The sequence below is a fragment of the Mobula birostris genome, chromosome 17 (genome assembly GCF_030028105.1).
Source record: "Mobula birostris isolate sMobBir1 chromosome 17, sMobBir1.hap1, whole genome shotgun sequence".
Lineage (NCBI taxonomy): Eukaryota > Metazoa > Chordata > Chondrichthyes > Myliobatiformes > Myliobatidae > Mobula > Mobula birostris.
Window position 1 is genome coordinate 16,955,397 of NC_092386.1, and position 9,197 is coordinate 16,964,593.

At 41.0% G+C, this 9,197-nt stretch overlaps 1 long non-coding RNA gene across 1 annotated transcript; it reads left to right on the plus strand.

Moving 5' to 3' along the window:
- Nucleotides 1-3,618: 3,618 nt before the first annotated feature.
- Nucleotides 3,619-7,623, plus strand: LOC140211373 (uncharacterized). The gene is made up of 2 exons (XR_011889439.1): nucleotides 3,619-3,769; nucleotides 7,496-7,623. It is a non-coding gene; the product is annotated as an uncharacterized lncRNA (long non-coding RNA).
- The last annotated feature ends 1,574 nt before the right edge of the window (nucleotides 7,624-9,197 follow it).

Consider the following 9,197-nt stretch of genomic DNA (forward strand, 5'->3'; position numbering starts at 1 on the left):
TTACCAAGTTAACAGCCCATGTTAGTACAGGAAAGTTATTAACATGGTTTGAGCATTGGCTGATAGGTAGGAGGCAGTGAGTGGGAATAAAAGGATCCTTTTCTGGTTGGCTGCCAGTGACTAGTGGTGTTCTGCATGGGTCAGTGTTGGGACCACTTCTTTTTATGCTGTGTATAAATGATTTAGGCAAGAAAGTGGCAAATGAAATACAATGTTTGAAAATGCATGGTCATGCACTTTGGTAGTAGAAATAAATGTGTGGACTATTTTTAAAAAGGGGAGAAAATCCAGGAACCTGAGATACAGAGGGACTTGGGAATCCTTGTGCAGAACACACTGAAGGCTAACTTGCAGGTTGAGTCGTTGGTGAGGAAGGTAAATGCCATGTTAGTATTCATTTCAAGAGGTCTAGAATACAAGAGCAAGCATGTGATGCTGAGGCATTATAAGGCACTGTTGAGGACTCACCTTGAGTACTGTGAACAGTTTTGGCTGCCTGATGTTAGAAAAGATGTGCTAGCATTGGAGAGGGTCCAGAGGAGGTTCACAAGGATGATTCCAGGAATGAAAGGGTTATCATACAAGGAACGTTTGATGGCTCTGGGTCTGTACTCGCTAGAATTCAGAAGGATGGGGGGGATCTTATTGAAACCTTTCAAATATTGAAAGACTGAGACAGAGCAGATGTGGAAAGGATGTTTCCCATGGTGGGAGAGTCTAGGACAAGAGGGCACAGTCTTAGGACAGAGGGGTGTCCATTCAAAACAGAGATGCAGAGAAATTTCTTTAGCCAAAGGGTGGTGAATCTGAGGAATTTGTTACCACATGCAACTGTGGAGGCCAGGTCGTTGGGTGTATTTAAGGCATAGGTTCTTGATTGGACATGGCATCAAAGGTTAAGGGGGGAAGGCTGGGAACTGGGGTTGAGGAGGAGAAAAAAAAGGATCAGCCATGATTGAATGGTGAAGCAGACTCAATGGACCAGATGGTCGAATTCTGGTCCTATGTCTTATGGTTTTATAGGTTTATGATCTAATAGAAAAGTGGGATTAATATAGGATTAGTGTAAACGGATGTTCGGTAGTCAGCACAGACAAAGTGGGCTGAATGGCCTGTTTCTGTGCAGTATCTCTCCATGATTCAATGATGTTTTTAACCAAAGTATGCAGCTGAGGAACTTAAATAGAACTGAGGGAGCACTGGTAATGGAAGCTAATGGAGAGATGTAATTTTTATGTGGACAAATCCAGGAATTACAGACAGCTGAGAATTCCACCCAGATTCTGTGCTCTAACTGTGCTAGAGCAGATAAGCAGGAGGAAAATCCATCCTAAAATGTTGACTCTATAATCACAAGAGATTCTGCAAATGGTAGAAATCTTGAGCAACACACACAAAATGCTGGAGGGCTTCAGCAGATCAGGCAGCATCTATGGAGAGGAATAAGCAGTCAAAGAAAATAAAATCTCCTTTTTGTTTTCACAGATACCAGCCAATCTGCTGAGCCTTTCCAGCATTTTATAGAATTGTTGTCTTTTGCATATTAGTTGTTTGTGCATCTCTGTTGTGTGCAGTTTTTCACTGGTCCTATTGTGCTTCTTTTGTATTTATTGTGTGAATACCTATAAGAAAATGAATCATATATTGAGATATATGAACTTTTAACTTTGAATAAGGAGGGGATTAGACAGAGTAGATAGAGTAGATGTAAAGATCTAGAACCAGAGTTCACAGATTTAAAAGGGTTGGTAAAAAAGATAAAGGTGACAAGGGGAATAAACTTTCATGTAAAAAGTAATTAGTAAGTGGCATAATTTAGCTACAAAAGGGAATGTGATTAGTATTTGAAAGAAAATTGGAGGGCTGCAGGAAAAGTGCAGGGGGGCTGTATCAAGCTGCATTGCACTGGTAGGCAACTACCATGGATTTGAACAGTCAAACAGCTCCCTTCTGTCATTACCATTCTACAATTGCAACCGTGGCTAGTTGCACTTCAGAAGTAGTAGTAATGTGACCACTCTAGTCGAATGTGATGTTCTTCTAAACAGTTGTGGGTCTTCAGGTGACTGTTAGAGGCCGACCCAGCACCAGCATGATCGGAGAACACCTGTGCATGACTTTGTTTAACTTGAGGAGGCTGATGCACAGTCAATCACCTGTTGGCCGGGGCCCAGTGGCATGGAATGGAAGGTGACTGCTGCAGCCTTCCTCCGGCTTCACTGCCATTTTGATGTGTCATCACCTACCACCAGTTCCATCGTTGAGGCCCTGGTCGGGACACTCTTTGTCTGGAACCTTGCCCTTGACCTTACTGCCAGAGGGATAAACTCCAGACGGCATCCCTCTCGGGATCTCAGGAACTCGCAAGCCTCTCCACCATGATAAGGCAATGATCCTTGGAGAAGAGTACCTCAGAAGTACCAGTTACTAGCTGCTTTACTTTAAAGGATTTTCTAGCTCAGATGTTCACTGACTATAAACCATTTGAAGGACCTTTACTCGTACAGCTTGCAGAGATAGTGTTTGCTTACTGATAACAGATAGTGTTATCAACATAATATCCTTTACCAAAGGCAGTAAATTCTCAATTTACAACTATGTCTGCTACAACATATTACATGGTGCACAGTTCCTGAGGCACACTTAAACATTTACTCTGCAGTGTCTGTTGTTTCCTATTCAGATGCTGCCAGAACAGCCAAATACTTCCTGGATGTTCACTGATCATTCATTCAGAACTGTGATATGATTTTTTTTCTCTTATTGGATAATGAATCCTAATTATTCTTTACCCAGAATGGTTCTGCAGGTTCCGTCACGGTATTACTCAAGACAGATACTGTATATTTTTGGATATGAATTTAACTGAGGGTGTATGGTGTGGAGGGAAGTGGCTCTGTGCCAAAGATTAGCTGTGATTTTGTTTAACATGGGAATTGGTTTGTTACTGTATCAAGGTACAGTGAAAAGCTTGTCTTGGATACTATTCATACAGATCAATTCATAACACAATGCATTGAATAGTACAAGATAAAAACAGAATGAAGTATTGCAGAGAAAGTACAGTGCGGGTAGACATTATGGTGCAAGATAGATTGTGAGATCAAGGGTTCATCTTATTGTACTAGGAAACCATTCAATAGTCTTACAACAGTGAGGTAGAAACTGTCCTTGAGCCTGGTGGTACAGGCTCTTTTAGGCTTTTGTATCTTCTACCCGATGGAGAGGGAAGAAGAGTGAATGTTTGGAGTGGGTGTGGTCTTTGATTATGTTGGCTGCTTTACTGAGGCAGTAAGAACAGAACACGTGTGAGGGGCCGAATAGCCTACTCTTAATTATTTTCCTCATGCATTTATTTCTTTATTTACAATATTTATATTATGCATTATTCTTTTTTGCAAACATATATTTGTTCTATTCGAATAAAGAATATCAAAGATTTACCCTTAAATAAAAGGAGATCGCCTCCTCGCTTTGGGAAAGAGCGAGAGTTAATCCAGACAGGGTCTAGTGAGGGACTGGCGCTCGGACGGCTCTGTGGGTACTGTAGTCCACCCGAGAGAAGCGCGTTGCCTCATCCATGAACTACAACATCCAGAATCCAATGCGGCCGCGCACGCGTTTTGAGGGAGCATCATGGCCGCGCCTGCAGCGTTGCTAGGAGGGGACTGAGGCTCCAGGATCGGCGAATGAAGCATTTGGCAGGCGCCCGAAGACTGAGGGTGGAAGGGCAGCCCGCGAGTGATGCTCTGCATTGATCGTTTTCGGGGTGAGCGCCGGGGCCGGCTGTGGGTGTGAATGCGGTAAAACCTCTGACCTGCTGCCTGATCCATGGTGACTGTGAGTAATTAGGCTGGAACCAGCTCGACTTTGCGCGTTGCAGCAGTCTGACAGTATGAACCCATCTCAACTGTAGTACCTGGGCATGGTGGACAGAAAGTAGCGGGTCACTGCCACTGCCTCAGAAAGCGGCCGGTGTTTTCTTCAAGGAGTCGACTTTAAATCTGATTATTCTAAATGTATTCGTTTTATTTCGCATTCTGGGCATCTGTGACAGGTTAACATTTTATTGCTGATTCCAACTTGCCCTTGAAGGTTGAGGTTAAGTAGTTTTTTTCAACTGGACCGTTCCTTTTGGTTCTCTCGCTGTTCTACTAGTGATGGAATTTCCTATGTAACTGTTGTCCTTTATAAGAAAGGCCATTGGTACAGAGATGCTGTCAACGTGGTCCAAGGGAGTATGTCCTATTAAGTCCGTAGATACACATAGCTGTCACAGTGTCATAGACACATAGAATGGAAACAAGACCTTTACTCACTTATGCCTATGTGGCCATCAGATTCCTATCTCTACTTATCCCATCTCCCTGTTCTTGGCCTATAGTCTTGTATCTACAAGATGTCATTTTAACCGTTAATTTAAATATTTCCTAAATTTTGGGAGACTACTAGCTTCCACAATCCCTTCAGATAGCATGTTCCAAATTTCAGCTACATGGTTTTCTTTCTATCTTTTGGTTTAAACTATGCCACCTGCATATAGACAACTCTCTCAAAGAGCAAAACTTTTTCACTACAAACCTGTACTTGCCCTTCATAATTTAATATACTTAAATCAGGTAACTATCTGCATTTCTAGGGACCAGGTCTCACCTCATTGCTGAAGTGCCCCATCCCAAGCAACCCTCTGTTATCTTCTCCAGTGCAATCTTCTCCTTCCTATAGTGTGGCAAACAGAACAGACTAATGATTTATATTGTTGTACGTTGTGTTTGAGGAAATGAATATTTAAGGTGGTGGATGGAGTGCCATTTAAGTAGGTTTCTTTGTCCAAGGTAGTGTTGAGCTTTGAGTGTTATTGGAGCAAGTCAGAGTATTTCATCGCGCTCCTGGCTTGTGAATCATTGATGGTGAAAAAGCTTTGCCATGTCAGGAAATGAATGTCCTTTTGTAGCCGTAGTATTTGTGGCTGGTCCACTTGAGCTTCTCATCAGTAATGTTTCCTAGGATATTGATGATGAGGGGGACTCAACAATGGGTTCATTGGTTGAATCTTGAAATGGGAACCTTCTTCCTTTTGAGAAGAGATTAAATATACAGCTTGAGTCTACAAGAATAAAAGGTGACCTTAAAATTCTGATAGGCTTTGACAGATGTGGGGATTATATTTCCCTTGGCTAGGATTTTGAGAAGCAGGAGATGCCCATAAGTGATTGGCCATTTCGGACTGCTATGAGGAGAAATTTCATCAAGTGGTAAACATTTAAAATTATCTGCCATAAAGGCAAATAGTTGCTGAGTATATTTACGGTTCAAATAACAAGTTTTTTTGATGTTGAGAAATTGAACCACGTGGCATGATGCAGGAGTATCGTGCTGAGGTATACTGTGTGAACAGTCTCTATATAAGTGAATAGAGCAGTCAAGAGAGACTGAATGGCTGCTTCTACTTCCACTGGCAGTTATGCCTTTGAATGTCAAGAATGGGTAGTTATATCATCTTGTATTGGAGATGGTCTTTTCTAATACTTTTATAATGTGAATGTTATTTTTTTTGCCAATTATCAGCCTATGTGTGAGTGTGGTCTTGCCCTGACTGTTTGCACTAATGGACTGCTTCATTTGCTCATTTTGGTGGTATCCTCGTGCTTTCTTAGAGTGAAAAATGTCAAAATTGGGGTGGGGGGAAGGGAGGCACAGGATTGGAGGATGCTGTCCCTGTTTGCTGGCAGTGCCCTTGGCCAGATGTTACCTCCAGCAGGTGGTAGGTTCAAGGAAACAACACAGCTCTTTTCTGTGGGATGACAGTAAGTGACTGACTTCATGCCAAGGCCTTTGAAATGATCAATAAATTAGAGCTCTAGGAATAATGCAGTAACGGTGGAGGGAAAAATAAGATTAATGGTTCCGATTAACCATATAACAATTACAGCACGGAAACAGGCCATCTTGGCCCTTGTAGTCCGTGCCGAACTCTTACTCTCACCTAGTCCCACCGACCTGCATTCAGTCCATAACCCTCCATTCCTCTCCTGTCCATATAGCTATCCAATTTAACTTTAACTGACAACATCGAACCTGCCTCAACCACTTCTGCTGGAAGCTCGTTCCACACAGCTACCATTCTCTGAGTAAAGAAGTTCCCCCTCATGTTACCCCTAAACTTTTGCCCTTTAACTCTCAACTCATGTCCTCTTGTTTGAATCTCCCCCACTCTCAATGGAAAAAGCCTATCCACGTCAACTCTGTCTCTCCCCCTCATAATTTTAAATACCTCTATCAAGTCCCCCCTCAACCTTCTATGTTCCAAAGAATAAAGACCAACCAACTTGTTCAATTAGTGACCTTTTATCAGGGCTGATTAAAAGTGTGAAGAAGATGCAGAGAATGTGATGGAGAAGGGGAGAGAACATGGTAAGTTTTGCAATAGAGTGGAAGGCAGAAGAGATTTTGAACACAAGTAGAATTTTATCTAAAAAAAGAGAACAGAGTACCACACAGGAACAGGTCCTTTCGCCCACCAAGTTGAGGCAAATTAATTAAATCAGCAACTAAATGACTAACTGAGCTAATGCCTCTAAGGCCAAAAATAGGAGTACAGTGGATTCTGGTTAATTGGGACACATCAGGACCTGTACATTGTAGCCCCATTAAATGGCTGCTTTAATTAGCCAATATTTTACAGAAATAGTTAAAAGCTTTATAAAAAAAAAGGCAGAATACCATTTCATTGAGTAACAATTGTGTATTAAGTACAGAATAAATTAGAACACTACCAAAATTACTACAGTGCTGTAAAATTATGTATTAGTTCCTAATATTTGTCAATGGAGGAGTTGATTCAGTGCACACTGACATGTTCTTTTGACTGTAAATTAACAAAATCAACACACTCACCTAGTGCAGATACTGGACTGCCTTCAAACAGTGCTTTCAAAGACTGCATCCTCCAAATCTTCATTTTAACTATAATGTGGTGACTCTGTAAAAATATTAATGAAAAGCAGGTTTGGTCTAAAGGGAAAAATACATTGGGGAAGCAGGATAATTATAAGTTACCAGAAGAATGTTGGTGTGCATTTCACACTTCCAGCCTACAATGCTGGAAATATGAAATGCAAAAGCTAGAATTGCTAGATATCTGAAGTTGTTGAAGGTACTGGTCTTGTAAGGTTGTAATGTGCCTACTTGACAGAGAGGTGCCATATCTCTAGCTAACTTTTCAAGTCAAAAGTTGATTGTGATTCTGTTTTCACTGATACTAGAAGACTTGAATGAAGGGGGATAGATAGAGTTGACGTGGATAGGCTTTTTCCATTGAAGACTTCAACACTTCTTTGGAGAGGAATAAAGAGTCAACGTTTTGGGCTGAGATTCTTCATCGGGTTTGGAAAAGAAGGGGAAGAAGCCAGAATAAGAATGTGTGTTACTCTGGATTTCCCGTATCTGCAGAATCTCTTGTGTTCATTATCAACACTTTCTGTTTTTATTTCAGATTTCCAGCATCTGCATTGTTTTATTTTTGGATTGTGATGTCAGCAGGCCGGGGAGACAGTGGAAGATGATTCCATGTTATGATGTCATTATGGCTTCCAGATGTAAATAAAGATTGTCATTTCTGTGCCTTTCTTTGCTTGGGTTTTCTATGGGTTCACAGTAAATCAGATAAATACTGTTATATTACCATCGGAAACTGGAAATACTGGGAATATACATCAAGACTGCGAAACCATGCTGCTCACTTTTTATCAGAGCTTGAATGTGTCATCAATAGAATGTTGCTTTTTTATTAGAAAGTAATGTGATTTATTTTGAAAGTAATATAAGCTTTATTTAGAACAGGAATTCCCAACCTTTTTTATGTCATGGACCCCTATCACTAACTTAGGGGTCTGTGGACCCCAGGTTGGGAATCACTGATTTGGAACTACGTACCATTATACCCAACCAAGTGTGGCAGATGCTGGAGATTGGAAATTAAAACAGTAAAAACACTAGAAATATGCAGCAGGTTAGGTGGCACGTACAAATTGAGAAATAAATGGAGTTTCAGATTGATAACCTTAGAGGATTGAGCAAAGGTAGAGGAAAAATACCATGGTGGGAAGGGAGGTGAGAGTAATAGAGGATCTGTCACAGCATAAAGTGGTTTTAAAGAAGAAAGACATCTCAGAGTTCTTCCTAATTTACTGATAAAACCATTCTTGAAACTGAGAGATACTGAATACATTGAGAATTAAAAACCTGAAGAAATTGTCCAGTAGGGAAGAGTAAGGATCTAACAGTTTAGACCAGGGGTTTCCAGCCCTTTTTTGTGCATGGACCAATACCATTAAGCAAGGGGTCTGTGGACCCCAGGTTAGGAACCCCTGATTTAGACCATAAGACACAGGAGCAGAGTTAGGCAATTTGGCCCATCGAATCTCCTCCGCCATTCCATTATGGCTAATTTGTTATGCCTCTCAACCCCTTTCTCCTGCCTTCTCCCTGTAACCTTAACTCTCTGACTAATCAAGAACCTATCAACCTCTGCTTTAAATATACCCAATAACTTGGCTTCTCAAGCCATCTGTGGCAATGAATTCCACAGTTGCACTGTCCTCTGGCTAAACAAATTCCTCTTCATCTCTGTTCTAAGTGGATGTCTCTTTATTCTGAGGCTGTGCCCTCTGGTCTGAGACTTGCCCACTACAGGAAACACTTCTCCACATCCACTCTATCTAGGCCTTTCAATATTCGACAGGTTTCAATGAGGTCATGCCTCATTCTTCTAAGCACCTAGAGCCATCAAAAGCTATTCATATGTTAACCCTGTCTTTCCCGGAATCATATCATGAACCTTCTTGGGTCCCTCTCCAATGCCAGCACATCTTTTTCTGATATCTAATTTAGCTTATTAGATGTTGCTGATTCATCAGTACTTTTTCCCGTATGTATATTTCCTTGAGACTGAAATTTGTGAGGGAATATATAATAACAAAACTGTTAGATAGCAATAGTAACTCAAGTCAAATGGCAAATATATTAGACAGTTGGTCGTGAGAAAATAGATTTGATGTCATTCATGATCAGTTTTTATATAAGGATTCTGCTGGTGGCCAATTGGAATGTTAGGAAAATGTTTGTGGAGCAACCGCAATTTATTTTCTTAATTGTAAAGAATGACATATCCAGTATTTTGATACATTTTATTTTGG